Raw genomic sequence first — 15,367 nt, 5'->3', positions numbered from 1 at the left:
TGCATGCAGTCTATAGCACCCACCACCTCAGGGTATTCTGCTATTTGGTGGAACAGTTGCATATTGCTGGCTAATAGCTCATGGGTGTTGGGGAAATATACTTGCTCACCGACATGTGCTGACATGGCATCCAGGAACTGGTGGAGTACCCTGGATGCTGATGCCTGTGAAATCCCCATCATATCCCCAGTTGGCTTTTGGAAGGTACCTTTAGCTAGTATTCTTAGGCCTACACATACCTTGGTATCCACTGGGATGGGTTTCCCTCTGTTAGTTCTGTGTGTGAGGCGTGGCCGGCACAGCTCAACAGTTTGCTGTAGGAGGTCCCTGTCCACCCTATAGTGCTCCATTATCTCCAGCTCATGTAGCACTTGGTAGGTTACCCTGGGTCTGTACACTCTTCTCCGTCTCCTCACTGTGGGTTGCTTGGCAGCATTCACATCCTCACCACCCTCAGCCTCTTCCACAAGTTGTATGATAGCTCTTGCTGCCCCTAACATTTTGCTGTTGTGAGTAGAGTGTGGGAAAAACCAGAGGGGTAGGTATTTGCATAGTTTACAGTAGTGTTCAGGGCTGGGCTGGTCTGCTGCCTGTGTAATTGGCTGATTCTGATACATTTTACCTACCAGCTAAGCTAGTACTCCTTGATTACCTTCCTACTGCTGTTTTCCCTTCCCATTGCCTTCATGTTTAAGCCTGGGGGTGCGGCACACAGAGTGCTCAATTGTGCACAATGTTGCTATTTCCTGGTTTAACCTCTTTTTTCTTCCTGTACAACTTGATGCATGGTGCACACATCCGCTTAGGCTGTGTTAAGACTGCTAGGCAGGTTTAGACAAACCCCCTAGCTTAGCTGTGCTAAGCTAGGAGCAAACCCAAGCCAAAGGGCTCTAATCCACTTAAGATATGCCTGACACACACACCCATGATGTCACCTACCTCCTAGGCTTGCTTTAAGCTATTCCTACTCTTACACTGTTGGGACCTGGCTCACATGCTGGGGAAAACTGGGATTCACTATCCTTCCCCTCATTTGCATGGGATTGCCTGCTAATGCATAGTTACATGTCTCACACTGAGCCTTCCCCTTTAGCAACCACTACTCACCGGCCAGGTTGTCTTTTGTCTGCCATTGACTTGCATGGCAGAATACGGATTTTAGTTAGAATGCTTAATTTAGGTTCATTTTGTTATTTTCCCCCCGATCCCGTTTGCGTGCCGCTGCTCTATGCTTAAACAGCCGAGATCGGCTAAAAAAAAAAATAAAAGTTTATTTTTTTATGTTTTGTATTGTTTGCAATGCCAATGGCCTTATACTTGGCCATTGGCATTGCTTACTACATGATATGCAGCCTTTATTTGGAGCTGTCATAGCTCCATTTTGGATTTTGCAGAAATGTACTCGGTTACTAACCGAGTACATTTCTGCTGATTGCACTAGTCCTGTACAGATGGTCGCAAGCTTCCTGGATCACAAAATCACCTCATTTGCATGGATTTCTCCTGCAAATGGGGTGATTTGCATAAAAGGGCTTCATCCATGCAGGATTAGTGCAGGAGCTCTTGTGCATGCCCATGCAAGCTGTTCTTGGATCGCACGGCACACATATTGCCTGCTTGAGCTCCTGCACCAATCTTGCACTCCATGCAAGCATTTGAGAATCCAGGGGATGGTCTAAAGTATCTATATCCTTCTTGCCACCCTATTTTGTTGAATGCCTTGGTTTATCATAGGCACACGCTGGATGTCTGTGCTTTGCATTCTACATTTCTTATTTCTTCTACTGCATTTTTCAGGTTTCCTCCATTAGGTATTATAGGGCTGTTTGTCATGCTGGATTCCTTCATCTTATGATCCTCCATCCTATTAATCTGTTTCTGAATTACTGCTTTAAAGGATATGTTCTTGACTGCACAAACTATTTGCCTTTTTTATGTTGTTGTCAAAACATATGTAACAACAGTAAACAATATATGAATAAAGATAAAATACAAAGCTTTTGGTCAAAACAAATGCTATTTAGATCCCTGCTGCAGTCTTTTACCCAAAGTGGCCATTTTAAAATTTAACCAACTTGCCTAAAGATCATCAAACTCTGGAGTTCTCTCAAGTTTAGTTGGTCAAAGTACAAAGTACTGCCTCTTCTGTTACCAACACAGGCACTGGGATCTTAGTATATAACTGTTTCCTTGAAAAGGTAACATATCAGCATTCTTTAGTGCCAGTTGCTGCATCTCAACTTTATTCATTTTTTTTGGTTCCCTTTCTTTCTAAACCTGATCACTAAACCATCTTTCTTGTGTCTACAGTTCTTGCATTTAGGCTCTGTAAGAATATCATTAAGACTTTGTTTAAGGTTGCCTTACCTCAGTGTACACTTCTGTGTCCTTTTTTTTCCTTTATATGTCTTTCCTCTATACCATGCTGGATAAACACTGTCTATTGTTCTTCTGGATTACTGTCCCTCTGACAAAGGTGAATTACAGCATATTTTAGTTCTGTTTTACTTCTCCTTACTTGGATACATCAATTGCCTAGATTCTTCCCTTATTTGATTTATAAGTCTTGTAATGAAAGAAGTGGTATCATAAGTATGCCTAGGTACTGTTTCTTCCTCTTAAGTACTGTTTTTCCATCTCTAAATCATTCATACCGAAAGCTGTTCCTCCTTGTCAGTCAACTGCTGTTGCGTATAGTTTCCATTTCTGAGGCTTTCTACTTAACTTGACAAGAAAGTTTAGGATTCTACTCAGACTGTGCATTTCCATACATCCTAACAATAATCTCTTAGAATACATCTCAGCAAGTGAGTTCTTCTCAGTTCTGCTTGTCTCTCAGTCCATGCTATGTAATGCTTTCAGGCAGCAATTATGCTTCTATTCTGCATCAATAGTTGAGAGCAGCTTTATCATAGGTGTATACTGACGTAGCTTTTTTAACAACTTAGATTGTTTCTGTTTGTATCTAGTCAACTATTTGTACTTTTACAGCTTTCTAACTGTGTACCTCAATATTTGTTGGAGTCATAAACTTAGAGGAGGATTTAAGAAACTCAATGTAGGGTTCATGTAGAGCCTACATGGAGTGTTTCCATGTATACAAAGTTGTGCCTGTGGCATGCCACGCAATACATATTAATGAAGTGCGGCACACTTAAACAAGGTTTTGCTGTGCGCAGCAGTGGTTTTATGGCCATGAAACCTCTTTCGGAAAGCAGATAGCATTTCCGTGTAAGATTGCATTCTGCAGCATGGCAATCATACCTCTTACAGCAAGAAATCTGAACAAAGCTATAAATAATGGGGGGGCAAAGGCCTCAGAAATAGGAGCAATTTTTAAATACTACTCTTACAAACTTAAACATTGCTAGAATTTGCATTAACATGAATTTTCTGAAGGGTATGAAATCAGAATCTCAAATGTCTGTTATTATTTTCTGAATTCAATCCCCAGTGAATCGCCAGTGATTTGCCAAAACCCCACAATTTTATGAGAAACAATCCAAAACTATGAAGCACAAATTTGGACATTCTGTGAAAATTTGTAAAGTTGAGAGGTATGACAGCAATTGCTTTCCCCTGTTTGAAATTTGACAGGGTACCAAAACACATTTAAATTGAGAAAACTAGAGCAAGGGACTCTGCCATAGATATGTCATTCTGCATTTATTAATTCCATATAGTTTTATAGTTTTTCATTCCTCTTTTTTTCACATGTGTGTGTGATGCTTAGCTTGTTTGCTTATTCTGAGGTTTTTATATTTTTCACATGTTTACACAATGCTTAGCTTGTTTGTGCAACTGAGCCATCCATGTATCAGACATGATCCAGACAACCAAAAATAAAAACCAGATGCATTCAATTAATACCACTAGGCATTGTGCAAGCCCGGTAAGTGAGGTTGTGCTATGCTAACACTGTCAGATTAATAATAAATACTAATATAGGGGATGTCATGTAACTAATCCTGTGACAATGTGTTATGTCTATGTCTGGAGTGCAAATCATTCAAGGTTCTAGAACAGGGTGAGCAAGCTTTTCTTTTACTGTCATATAATAGTAAAAGTTCTAGTCAGGTTCAAGTAAGGCAGAAAAACTCATCAAATAGTCACTTTGTATAAGGTTGCCGTCTGTTCAGACCCAACAATACTGTCTATTCAGACCCAAGGAAATTTCTGGATACAAAAGTCTATTCAGACCCCATGAATAAAATAAAATGAGCATATATTACTTCAATAATCTTCTGGTGAAACTTATTATTTAACGAATACTTTATTGGAATGAACCAAGGTAAGCGCTTTCACTGTAAAGCTTTTTCAAACCATAAACTCCATATACACATGAGAGCCAATATATATATGCACCCACATCTAAATTGAATCAAAGATTAATTGGTTCAATTAAGCATCACAATGTATTCAAGCTTTTAAAAACACTCTTTTTATAAAATAAAAAGTTAAAATGTACTCAGTGTATATAATACCTTAGATGAGTTACATCAACATGATATAATTGACTTAGGAATTTACAATTTTCTTTTTGTAGAGAATCCAGTAACACCTACAATCCAGGGACTACCAAAGGTACATAGAGACATGTATAATCCACCGATGAGATCCATTGTCTCTGGACGTGGATGGTTCACTGAACCTCTTTCTATATTAATTGAAAAAACTCTAAGACCACTAGTTGTGTTAAATTTATTTTAATGGACTCAAAACAATTCCTTATAGAATTGTATGAAGGAACAGAATTGCTTTCTGATAACTCTACATTTATAATGGTTACTATGGATGTTAAGTCGTTATTCACCAATATTCCGAATGATACAGGAATATTGAACATTAAGTCATATCTAAATTGGCATTCAGACATGTCAGAACAACACATAGACTATATTTGTCTACTGTTGGAATTAGTCTTAGAAACCAATATTTTTCTGTTTGACAAACAATTATATCTACAGAAGGATGGCATGGCTATGGGCACTTCTTGTGCCAATAGCTACGCCAACCTGGTAATGGCAACATGGGAGGAAGAGAAATTGTTCCACTTAGAATCATACCAGAAATTTGTCTGTTTTTACAGACGCTTTGTGGATGATTTATTTTTCTTGTGGAATGGTAATATGAATGAGTTGCAAGAGTTTTTCATTGAAATAAATTCGTTAACTTCATATTTAAAATTTACAACTACTAACTCTAGGGATGACATAGCTTTCTTAGATGTTTCAATTCATCGCCTGGACAACGGAAAATTGAACACAGGTGTACATAGAAAATCAAGCTACAAGAATACCCTACTACATAAGGATAGCATGCATCCACACCATATTTTTTCCAACATTATTAAAGGACAAGCCATAAGAGTGTCCAGATTAAACCCTATACAAAGTAACTTTGAAACAGAATTAAATGACTAAAACACAAGATTAGTGAATCGGAAATATAAATCGATGGAAATAAATAAAGGGTTTATTGATATAAAACATACCAGGGACAATAAGGCATGTCCAATATTCTCTGCACAAGGAAAATATGTATATAAGGAAAAAAGAATAGAATAAATGAGCAATAAGAAGGAACAAAAAATAACTATTTTATACTCAAGATATAAAATTAATTCAGGATGTTATACATAGACACTGGGAAATATTAACAGTAAATCCTGAGATTAGAAAATTAGTAGGTGAGCAACCGCAATTTTTATACAAAAATAAGAAAAATTTACATAGACTGTTATGCTTCCCGAATAACATAAACAATGATATAAATCACAGTACATGTGGCACTGAACCTTGTAACAAGTGCAATTTCTGCCCTTATATATCTAGTACAAATATGTTTGTGCACCCTAATACTTCTAAAATTCACATCTTTAATACTCGGGCAAATTGTGATACAGAACACATAGTCTATATAGCAATGTGCACAGTATGCACTGCATTTTACATCGGGAAAACTGATAGAAAGTTAAAAAACAGAATAAGGGAACACGTATCAAATCAGAATTAAGTCAGAAGTTAATGCACTTTCCAAACATGTACTACAAGAAGGCTCATTACATCAGTTTAAGTTTATGGCCATACAAATAAATGTACCCAATATTAGAGGAGGGGATGTCAGGAATAAAACAGAACAAATTGAAACAGATTGGATCATTAAGATGCAAGCACATATTCCACCAGGCTTGAATGAAAAAATACCATTGAAGCCTGCTTTGAAAGGAAGGAATTTTAAATATTAAACATTAATTAATGGTTATTAAATATTTATTATTAAATAAATAAATATTATACAATACCTGCATTTATCATTCCTTTATACCAAGTCATTTAAAGTTTATTAAAATTTATTTTACATTAGGGTATGATACATACATATATATGCATATATATATATAGATAGAAATTTCTAATACTTCTTAAGTATTGGTGTGTTTTAGTATATATTCATTTTTGTATATATGTGAAATGTTTTATATACTTGTAATAAGGAAAGATTTTATTTATTTATTTATTATTTATTCATATAAATTTTACAAATGCATATTCAGTATGTTTTCATGATCTTAATACATACAAGGAATTTTGCATTATTATTTATATGTAAGCAAGAGTCATATATATTGATTATTATTCATTTATATTTTTATATATTTAATTTTCAAACATATATTCCTTCATATGTATATCTATATATATATATATATATATATATATATATATATATATATATATATATATATATATATATTTATTTATTTATTCAGTCTATATTTTTATGTATTTAATTAATTCCATACAGTTATATAAGTATATTTTATAACTGATTATTGAGAAGTATTTCCAGTACATATGTGATTTTTATAACAGACTTTTGCTGAGTACTTTTAGTGCATTTTAACTTTTTATTTTATAAAAAGAGTGTTTTTAAAAGCTTGAATACATTGTGATGCTTAATTGAACCAATTAATCTTTGATTCAATTTAGATGTGGGTGTATATATATATTGGCTCTCATGTGTATATGGAGTTTATGGTTTGAAAAAGCTTTACAGCGAAAGCACTTACCTTGGTTCGTTCCAATAAAGTATTCGTTAAATAATAAGTTTCACCAGAAGATTATTGAAGTAATATATGCTCATTTTATTTTATTCATGGGGTCTGAATAGACTTTCGTATCCAGAAATTTCCTTGGGTCTGAATAGACAGTATTGTTGGGTCTGAACAGACGGCAACCTTATACAAAGTGACTATTTGATGAGTTTTTCTGCCTTACTTGAACCTGACTAGAACTTTTACTATTATATGCTTGGAATTTATTTATCTCAGTACAGGTTCGAGCTTTTGCTAGCGGTGGTGATTTTTACTTGTTGGTTTACTTTCTTTTACTGTGTTGACATTGCAGATTATACAAATGAAGAGCAATACAGACAAGTGTTTTCTCAACCTTCTTGTGGCAATAATTGTAAGTTTAGAACTAGTATACACATGGTCCTTGGTTTAAAAACTGCATATGGCATACACTTTTAATGTTGTTACATGTCACGTCATATTTATTGTCACTCATAACACCTGACATAGTGTAGCTGATATTAATATTTACATGTATGAGGGCTGAAGGGTGGCTGCAGTGGTGCAGTGGTTAACATTGTCACCCCACAACAGGAGGTGCCCTGTGGTTGCGTGGGTTTCCTCAAGGTGCTCTGGTTTCCTCCCACATCCTAAAGACATGCTGTAGATGGATCGGATACTCTAAATTGTTCCTAGATGTGCCTTCTGTGGGAGGTTGGGCTTGAGGCTGGCAACTTGACACAGTAAAACTCCACTGCCAATTATTCTGCCGACTGTTGTTCTGCTGTGGCAACCTCTAACCGGGAAAAGACAAAAGGAGAAAAAGAACATGTATGAGGGTGAGACACTAATATTGTGTCAATTATTTACCTATTCATTTATATTGGTATTGTGCATATATTATAAGTATGACTGTAGGAATAATGTGTACTATGTTCATGAAAGTATATTTCTGCAATCCCATTTGAATAATAGAGCTACACAAAGGGTCTGTATATGAAATATACTTGGAATTGCATTGCTTTTTATTTATTTATTTTTTTGTTTGTTTTGTTTTATTGCCCACTGTTGCAAAATCGCTTACCATCATGCAATCATGGTAAGGCAGGGTGCATCTATTTGTATGATGGTAAGCAGGGGGCAGCTTTTTCAAATGTAGCAAAAAACAGGCAGTGTGCACTCTCAGCATGCAATTGGTGGGAAAACATATATTTAAAGATGAATTTGTGGGAAATGCTCATTAGACATTGAGCTTGATCTTTAGGAGACATGGCTGATGTTGGAGAGGGTGTGCACTTTCAAGTGCAATGTTGGGGTGTTCAGGAGTCCAAAGTCTTTGTTGAGCTCCTATTTGAGGAGCATAGCCTCCGCCTCTTGCAGAGGGACTATACACGTTCTCAGTATAAGTCTGAAGTCAGGACTAGTTTGGTTAGGGCTTTGCACAGTGCTACAGGTATCTTATACCCTGGTGAGCTGTGTCATCATCATTATGCTGATCTCCGTAGGAGGAAGAGGGATACCCTTGATCAGTAGATCAGGGAATGTAGAGCATGGAACACTCCACAGATGTGTAAGTATAAAATGCATTGACCAACATAAAAAGGTATAGCTGAATATAGTCAAGACTGGTACTCATAATGACATTCTGTTTTGTTTTTCTTTTCAACAGCTGCTGAAGAATGGGCCTAAAATGTGAGGTCTCATGGAGCACGCCTGGCAAGAATGAGGAAAGTATGTGGCATGTATGCATATAAAAAGCATTATTATTGTAGCTTTAACTGTTAAAGATGGATTACTTGCCATTTCAGACAGTTGTATATAATTGAGCATGCATATCTTAACTGTAATAGAAAGTATGCATGCCTTACACTGTACCACAAAGCAACCATCCCACATTCTCAAATAACAGTGGGCATGCACGTATAACGTGTAAAAGGAAAGTATGCATGCATTAGTCTGTAGTCCAGAAGGAAAGTACAGCATTACAGTAGTCAGTGATTGAGGGTTCAAAGACCACACTTCCTAAATATACAATAGTGAGTACAATACTGTCATGTTTTCATCATTATATACAAAATACTGGTAGCTAATCAACGTTATAGCAAGTAACTTTCAAACCTCAATACCTCTGGCATGAATGGCCTGCTGTCAAGTGTAATCATGCATATGTGCAATATATGCACACATGAATGATTGCTGGCTGCAATCTGATCAGTACTAGTGTCCATCTGTTAGTAACTGGGTAGTCTTCAAAGTAATAAAGAAATTTCTTAGGAGTTGGTAGTGTTAACAGTAAAACGTAACAGAATAGATTTAAATAATTGTAGAAAGCTTTAGTATATTAACTATGACGTTAATAATGTTTTCATGTTTTTCCTCTCACCCCAAACCTTTTCTCCCTTTTTATTGTTTAATTTGTTTTCATTTTGTTATTATGTACACATTTGCATTTATTTGCTTTAATTTATTATTTCTAATTTTGTTTGTTTTTGTTGTTATATACATTTGCTTTTATTTTATTTCTTATTCTGTTTCATTTTTGTTTTTCTTTGTTACTCTATTTATTTTTTATGTTTAATTTATTTATTTATTTTTTTGTTCCTTTTTTTATTTTACGATTGTATGTTAAAGTTGTTTTTATTACTACAGCACAGCAGGGTAGGCATGTCCCCCGTGATTCTTCTACTCTCACTCCACCAACTACAGCACCAAGGGCCAGCACGTCTGGGCTACAGCCTAGCAGCACCCCCTCTGCCCTCCCTGAACTACCTGGGCTCTCAATCAGTTCTGCCCTAGAGGCTAGGCCCCCAGTCCCCTCATGGACCAGTGGTGTAGGGGGTGCATTTATCAACTGGAATGAGTTGCTAAGTAGGATTGTACACTGTACAGTGGACACATGCCTATGCTGGACGGAGCACCTGCTCTCTGTTCTAGTACAAAGTACCCTTCAAAGATGCACATGTCAGGCACTGCAGCCACTATCTCAGTGAGAGGACAGTGGTGACAGTCCACTGGGTGAGTATTCAATTCCCGCTGTCATCTGTCCTGACATCCATAAGACCTCAGTTTCCCCAAACACCCCAACCATGTTGTTCACCCCCCCTCTTGTGTCCTTCACCACCCTTGTATCTTACATTGTATGTGCTGTCTGTCAGCAACTGCTTCCTCACCTTGCCAGCTTGTCCACTCCAGACATGTCTATGTCCCTTCCTCAACATTCCCCTCTCACAAAAAAGGACCTGCCCCCCCCAAAAAAAAAAACATTCCATACATAGCTCACCATTTTGCACATCTGTCTACTTGACACACTTGATTCAGTCCATTTGGCTATAGAACAGGATTATATGTTGTCATCTCTGTCTCTGGAGGTGACAGTCGGAATTCAGCTAATATTATATACATCTGATCAGTTTTTACTGTTGAAGAAATGGATAGCTAAGCTTCCTTCCAACACCCTTCCTGCATATTCCTGCTCTCCTTTCACTTTGTTTTTCCCACTGCTTGCTCCCCATTTCACCACTTTCCTATCTTCCCCATTTCTTTTCTTTACAGAATCATTGTGTGATGGTGCATGATGCACATCATCACTAAGCATCAGTAAAAGGCAGTAGTGTCAGTAAATGCATGTAAAATTAGCATGCACACTTGTAGAATTCATGCTTATACACTATATCAAACCAATACCATCTACCGCCAACAACAATAATGCATTAACCCATCTGGACATGGAGTCAGTTCTTTAGTAGGTGTATTTTATGCAATCAATATTAACTGTCACAGTTTATGTTTATATGTATCCATTGTACTCCCCATTTCTTACTCCTTGCATCATCTATGTCATATTTTCAACATTAACTGTGTATGAAGCATTATTGCACAGTAGTCTTTAATGTTCTAAAAGCCTTAGTGCACAATTTCCATTTATTTTTATAAAGCATGTGTGCACCATGCTTCACATCATGCAGCTTCGCTAAGCAAGGCAAATAAAAAATTTAATAAATAACACAAATGAAAATAGCTGTGAATAGTATTAGCTACAGCTTCATTTAGAACCAGTTCCACGTGGCTGAAAAAAAAGACAATTATCACTGGCTGAAGTCAATTACTACCTGCATCCAAAGATTCAGTTAAGTAGCAGATGTATGCAGCAGCAGTGAAGTCTGCAATGTTCTATTTAGTGTGTAAAATACTCCCGCTACTCAAATGACTCTGTAACACCCTCTATTAATGCATTGATCCAGTCTTGTTTTGGATCACATGGTACTTGGTTCAAATACAGGTGTATGTAACAGTTTCACATACTTTTAGGTGCAACTAAATATTTTAAATTGGGATACTTATGATTATGTGTAATCATTTTTGTGGAACATAGTAGTGGTTTCAAATGCATCTTTATATAATAGCTGTAATTACTTTTGTCAAAGGCATGCATCATTGTGTGATGTGCACCATCGTGCACCATCATGCACAGATTCTCTAAAGAAAAGAAATGGGGAAAACACGAAAGTGGTGAAATGGGAAGCAAGCAGAGAGAAAAACAAAGTGAAAGGAGGGCAGGAATGTGCAGAAAGGGTGTAGGAAAAAAACATAGGTATCCATTTCTGCAACAGCAAAACATAATAATATATGAATATTATTATATGAATTTGGATTGTCACCTCTGGAGAGAGAGATGACCACAACAAAATCATGTTGTATAGCCAACTGGACCAAATCAAGGGTGTCATGAAGACATGTGTGTGAAATGGAGGGCTATGTATGGGAACAATATTTTTTGGGTGGACAGGTGCCCTTTTTCTTTTTAGCAGACAGAGAGGAATGTTGGGGTAGGGACCTAGGTATGTGTGGGTAAGGTAAGATGGGTAGGTGAGGAAGCAATGACAGACAGGCAGGACATACAAGACATGAAAAAAGGATGGTGAAGGACACAAGATGGGGTGAACAACATGGCTGGGGAGAGGGTGGGGACATCAAGAACCCATCGACTTCAAGTTTGGAGACAGTGAGAATCAAGTCCTCACCCAGTGGACTGTCATCACTGTCAACTCACTGCACCAATGGCTGCAGTGTCTGATATCTGCATCTCCTTGTATTATTCAGAGCAATGATGGAGAACAGTGTCTCCACCTGGCATAAGCATGCACCAACTGTGTGGAGCACAATCCTACACACCAACCCAGGCAGTTCAGTGCAGGTGATGAAATCACCATCTCTGCCACTGCTTCTGGAGGGAACCAATGGCCTATCCTGCAGGGCAGAACTACCTGAAGGCCCAGTTAGTGCAGAGGCAGCAGAAGGGGTACTACCAGCATGTGCTCCTGATGTGCTAGAACTTGATGCCGTACCTGATGGAGTGGGGGCAGGTGGCTTCCATGGGACAGGTCTACCCTGCTATGCTTTTAAACAAAAAGGAAAAAAGGAACATAAGGGGTGGGGAGCTAAATCTTAAATGACATACAAAGCAGTGATACAATTATTTTACTCTATTATGTTACCTTTACTATAAACAGTACAAACTATAAACAAACATTTACATAACATTTCTGAAAATCCAGTTGCTAACAGAAGCACACTATAGTACATATTTCAGCCAGCAATCCTTGATGTGCATATATATTGCCCATATGCAGGGTCCAATTCTACTAAGTACATTTTCCAGCAGGCCATTTCTGCCACTTCTAGACAGGTCTGCAGTTACAGTGCAATAATGATGAAAACATAACAGTATTTGTTGATTTGGTAACTGTGGTGTTTGAGCCAACAACTACCGACTACTCTCTACTTATGTAGTGTTATGCATTCCCATATAATACTGCATACATACTTTCCTTTTACAGTTGTGAGATGAATGTTGTAGGCCTCAAACTCTTCCAGCAATAAATGTGGACAAAGTCATGTATAATAGTGTCCAAAGTCCAGAAAATAGGGATGACTCTTTCTTACTTGCTCTTACAGACTTGTTAAGGTAATACAGTAACAGGTTTCTCACTTGCATGACTTTTCTGAAGGGTCTGATGCCTGAATCTCATCTCTAACATTATTTAGTGATGTCAGGCCGCAACCCTTATGCAATTATTTGTCTGAAAACCACAATTATATCTGTAACTATACAAAGACTGGACAATATGTGAAAATCTGTACAGTTGCCAGGTGTTACTGCATTACATTCCAACTAAGCCCATATCTCACAACCTCCTACAGCTACAGATGTGAACCAAGCAATAAATACTGGGGGTGCAAAGACACACAAATAGCAAACATTTTACATATTCTGCTATAAACTTAGAAAAGTGATACAATAACAAGCTTTGCATTAACACACATGTTCTGAAAGATATGAAGTATGAGACACAAATGTCATTTTCTGACTGCAGTTCTCAGTGTTTTGGAAAAAGACTTGCCAAACAAATACAATTTATGAGACGCAAACCAAAATTATGAGGCAACAATGTGAACATTCTGCAAAACCCATAAAGTTGAGAGGTATTATGAAGCAGTCTTTAACTTTTAATGCTACAATAACATTACTCATGTGATGTATACATACCACCTGCTGCTCATATCTCTGCCAATTCACCTTCATGGGCTATAACATTCAGATCATGATCTGCCTCAGTGGAAAAAAATAGAACAGAATATGATTATGAATACCAAGCCTAACTATATACAGCTTTAAACTATTACAAGTAATGTGTGAAAGTCATACTTACAGATCTGTGGGATACCACCATCCCGACATTCCTCGATCCAATGATCAAGGGTATCCCTCCTCCTCATTCTGAGGTCACGGTAGTGATTCTTCCACTGTTCACCAGTGCAGGGGGTCCCAGTTGCACTGGTCAGAGTCCGGGTCAGACTATTCCATGCCTCTGTCCTTGATTGTGAGCCACGATAGTGCCTCTGCAGGAGCCCGGGCACATGGTCATTCCCTAGCCATCCAACAAACACTTTGGATTCCTGGACACCTTACCTTTGAGGCTTAAATCTCAAAACCTCTCCAAGAAATGCCTTACATGTCTGTAACAAAGCAAGTTCAATATAGAATGATATTTTGCCACCAATTGCACGTTTCCCGTTTACTCAGATGGACACTTTTTGATTTGGCAACATTTGAAAAAGATGAGCATTGCTTACCATCATGCAAACAGGGCACAAAGGGAGCAATGTGTTTGCATGATAGTAAACAATGTAGAAGAATGGTAACTAATGCAATTTCTATGTTATTGCAGATACAGGTCATTCTGTAACTGTGTTGGCCTAATGGGAAGGGCATGCCAAGCTGCATAGCAGGAATATACTTGTCTGAACATAGTACACATTATACCCCCTGTGATACTTTTGTATTAACTATACAATACAGAGCTTAATAGATAATTACATAACTGACACAATATAACTGTGGCAGCCCTAAGTCATATGAAGACTATATAAACTAAACCCGTTCCCCTGCTTGTTTGGTCAACATTGCCATTTCTATTAATATTAATTTCACTCAGTACAGTATAATTGGATACCCTTTTAAGAGCCTTATAGTAACTGACTGGTGGCAATGAATCTACCTTATAGTCTGGGGAAAGTTGGTAGAGCAGATAATCTGTGTCAGCCTTTCCCAGGTGTGTGTGTGTGTGTGTGTGTGTGTGTGTGTGTGTGTGTGTGTGTGTGTGTGTGTGTGTGTGCGAAAATTAAATTTCAAAGAGTGTGTGTGTGACAGTTACTTGGAGCAAGGACATGAATCATTGGTTTCACAGAGATGGTGCTGGAGGACTTGACTTGGACACTTGTCGGCTGAAGACCTAACCCTACAGCTTTACTAGTGGGGAGCCTTATATGGGACCTAGGGAGAGACAGAGAGAAACCCAGATCCCATAATGTGTCTGTTCTCTGTGTGCTCTTAAGGTAAATTGTGCTTGATGCAGAGATGTCTGAAACTGGAAATACTGAGTGTATTGATTTGTATTCCAAGTGAACATTCCTCTCCAGTGTCAGTGGTGGGGATTCAGGCTCCTTAATTACTGACCCAGAGTGGGGACATCAAATGTATCACTCCCTCTCTTTGAGACTTTCATTGACTCTCTTCATTATATTGCTGGAACATGAACTAGCTCTTGGTGTCTCTTTCTTCAGCCCTCTTTTTACACAGCAAACCTGCTCTGCTTTATAGAAAAAAAAAATTCTTCTGCTTTATTGCATAATGAATATTTACAGAAGAATAATACTCCTACTTGGCAACACAAGTGAGAACACAAGAATCCCAGCATAATATTTCTTATACATTATTTATAACACGGCTAA

The 15,367-nt window shown here is 37.6% G+C and overlaps 1 protein-coding gene across 1 annotated transcript in view; it reads right to left on the bottom strand.

Moving 5' to 3' along the window:
• LOC122791477 (extracellular calcium-sensing receptor-like) overlaps positions 1 to 15,367 on the bottom strand; it is a 289,465-nt gene that overhangs the window by 224,140 nt on the left and 49,958 nt on the right. The gene's annotated exons all lie outside the window — the stretch shown is intronic.

Source organism: Protopterus annectens, chromosome 17.part0, assembly GCF_019279795.1.
Source record: "Protopterus annectens isolate FY-2018-M chromosome 17.part0, PAN1.0, whole genome shotgun sequence".
NCBI lineage: Eukaryota > Metazoa > Chordata > Ceratodontiformes > Protopteridae > Protopterus > Protopterus annectens.
The sequence above is the reverse complement of the archived record's forward strand: the minus strand, read 5'-3'. Positions and strand labels throughout refer to the sequence as shown.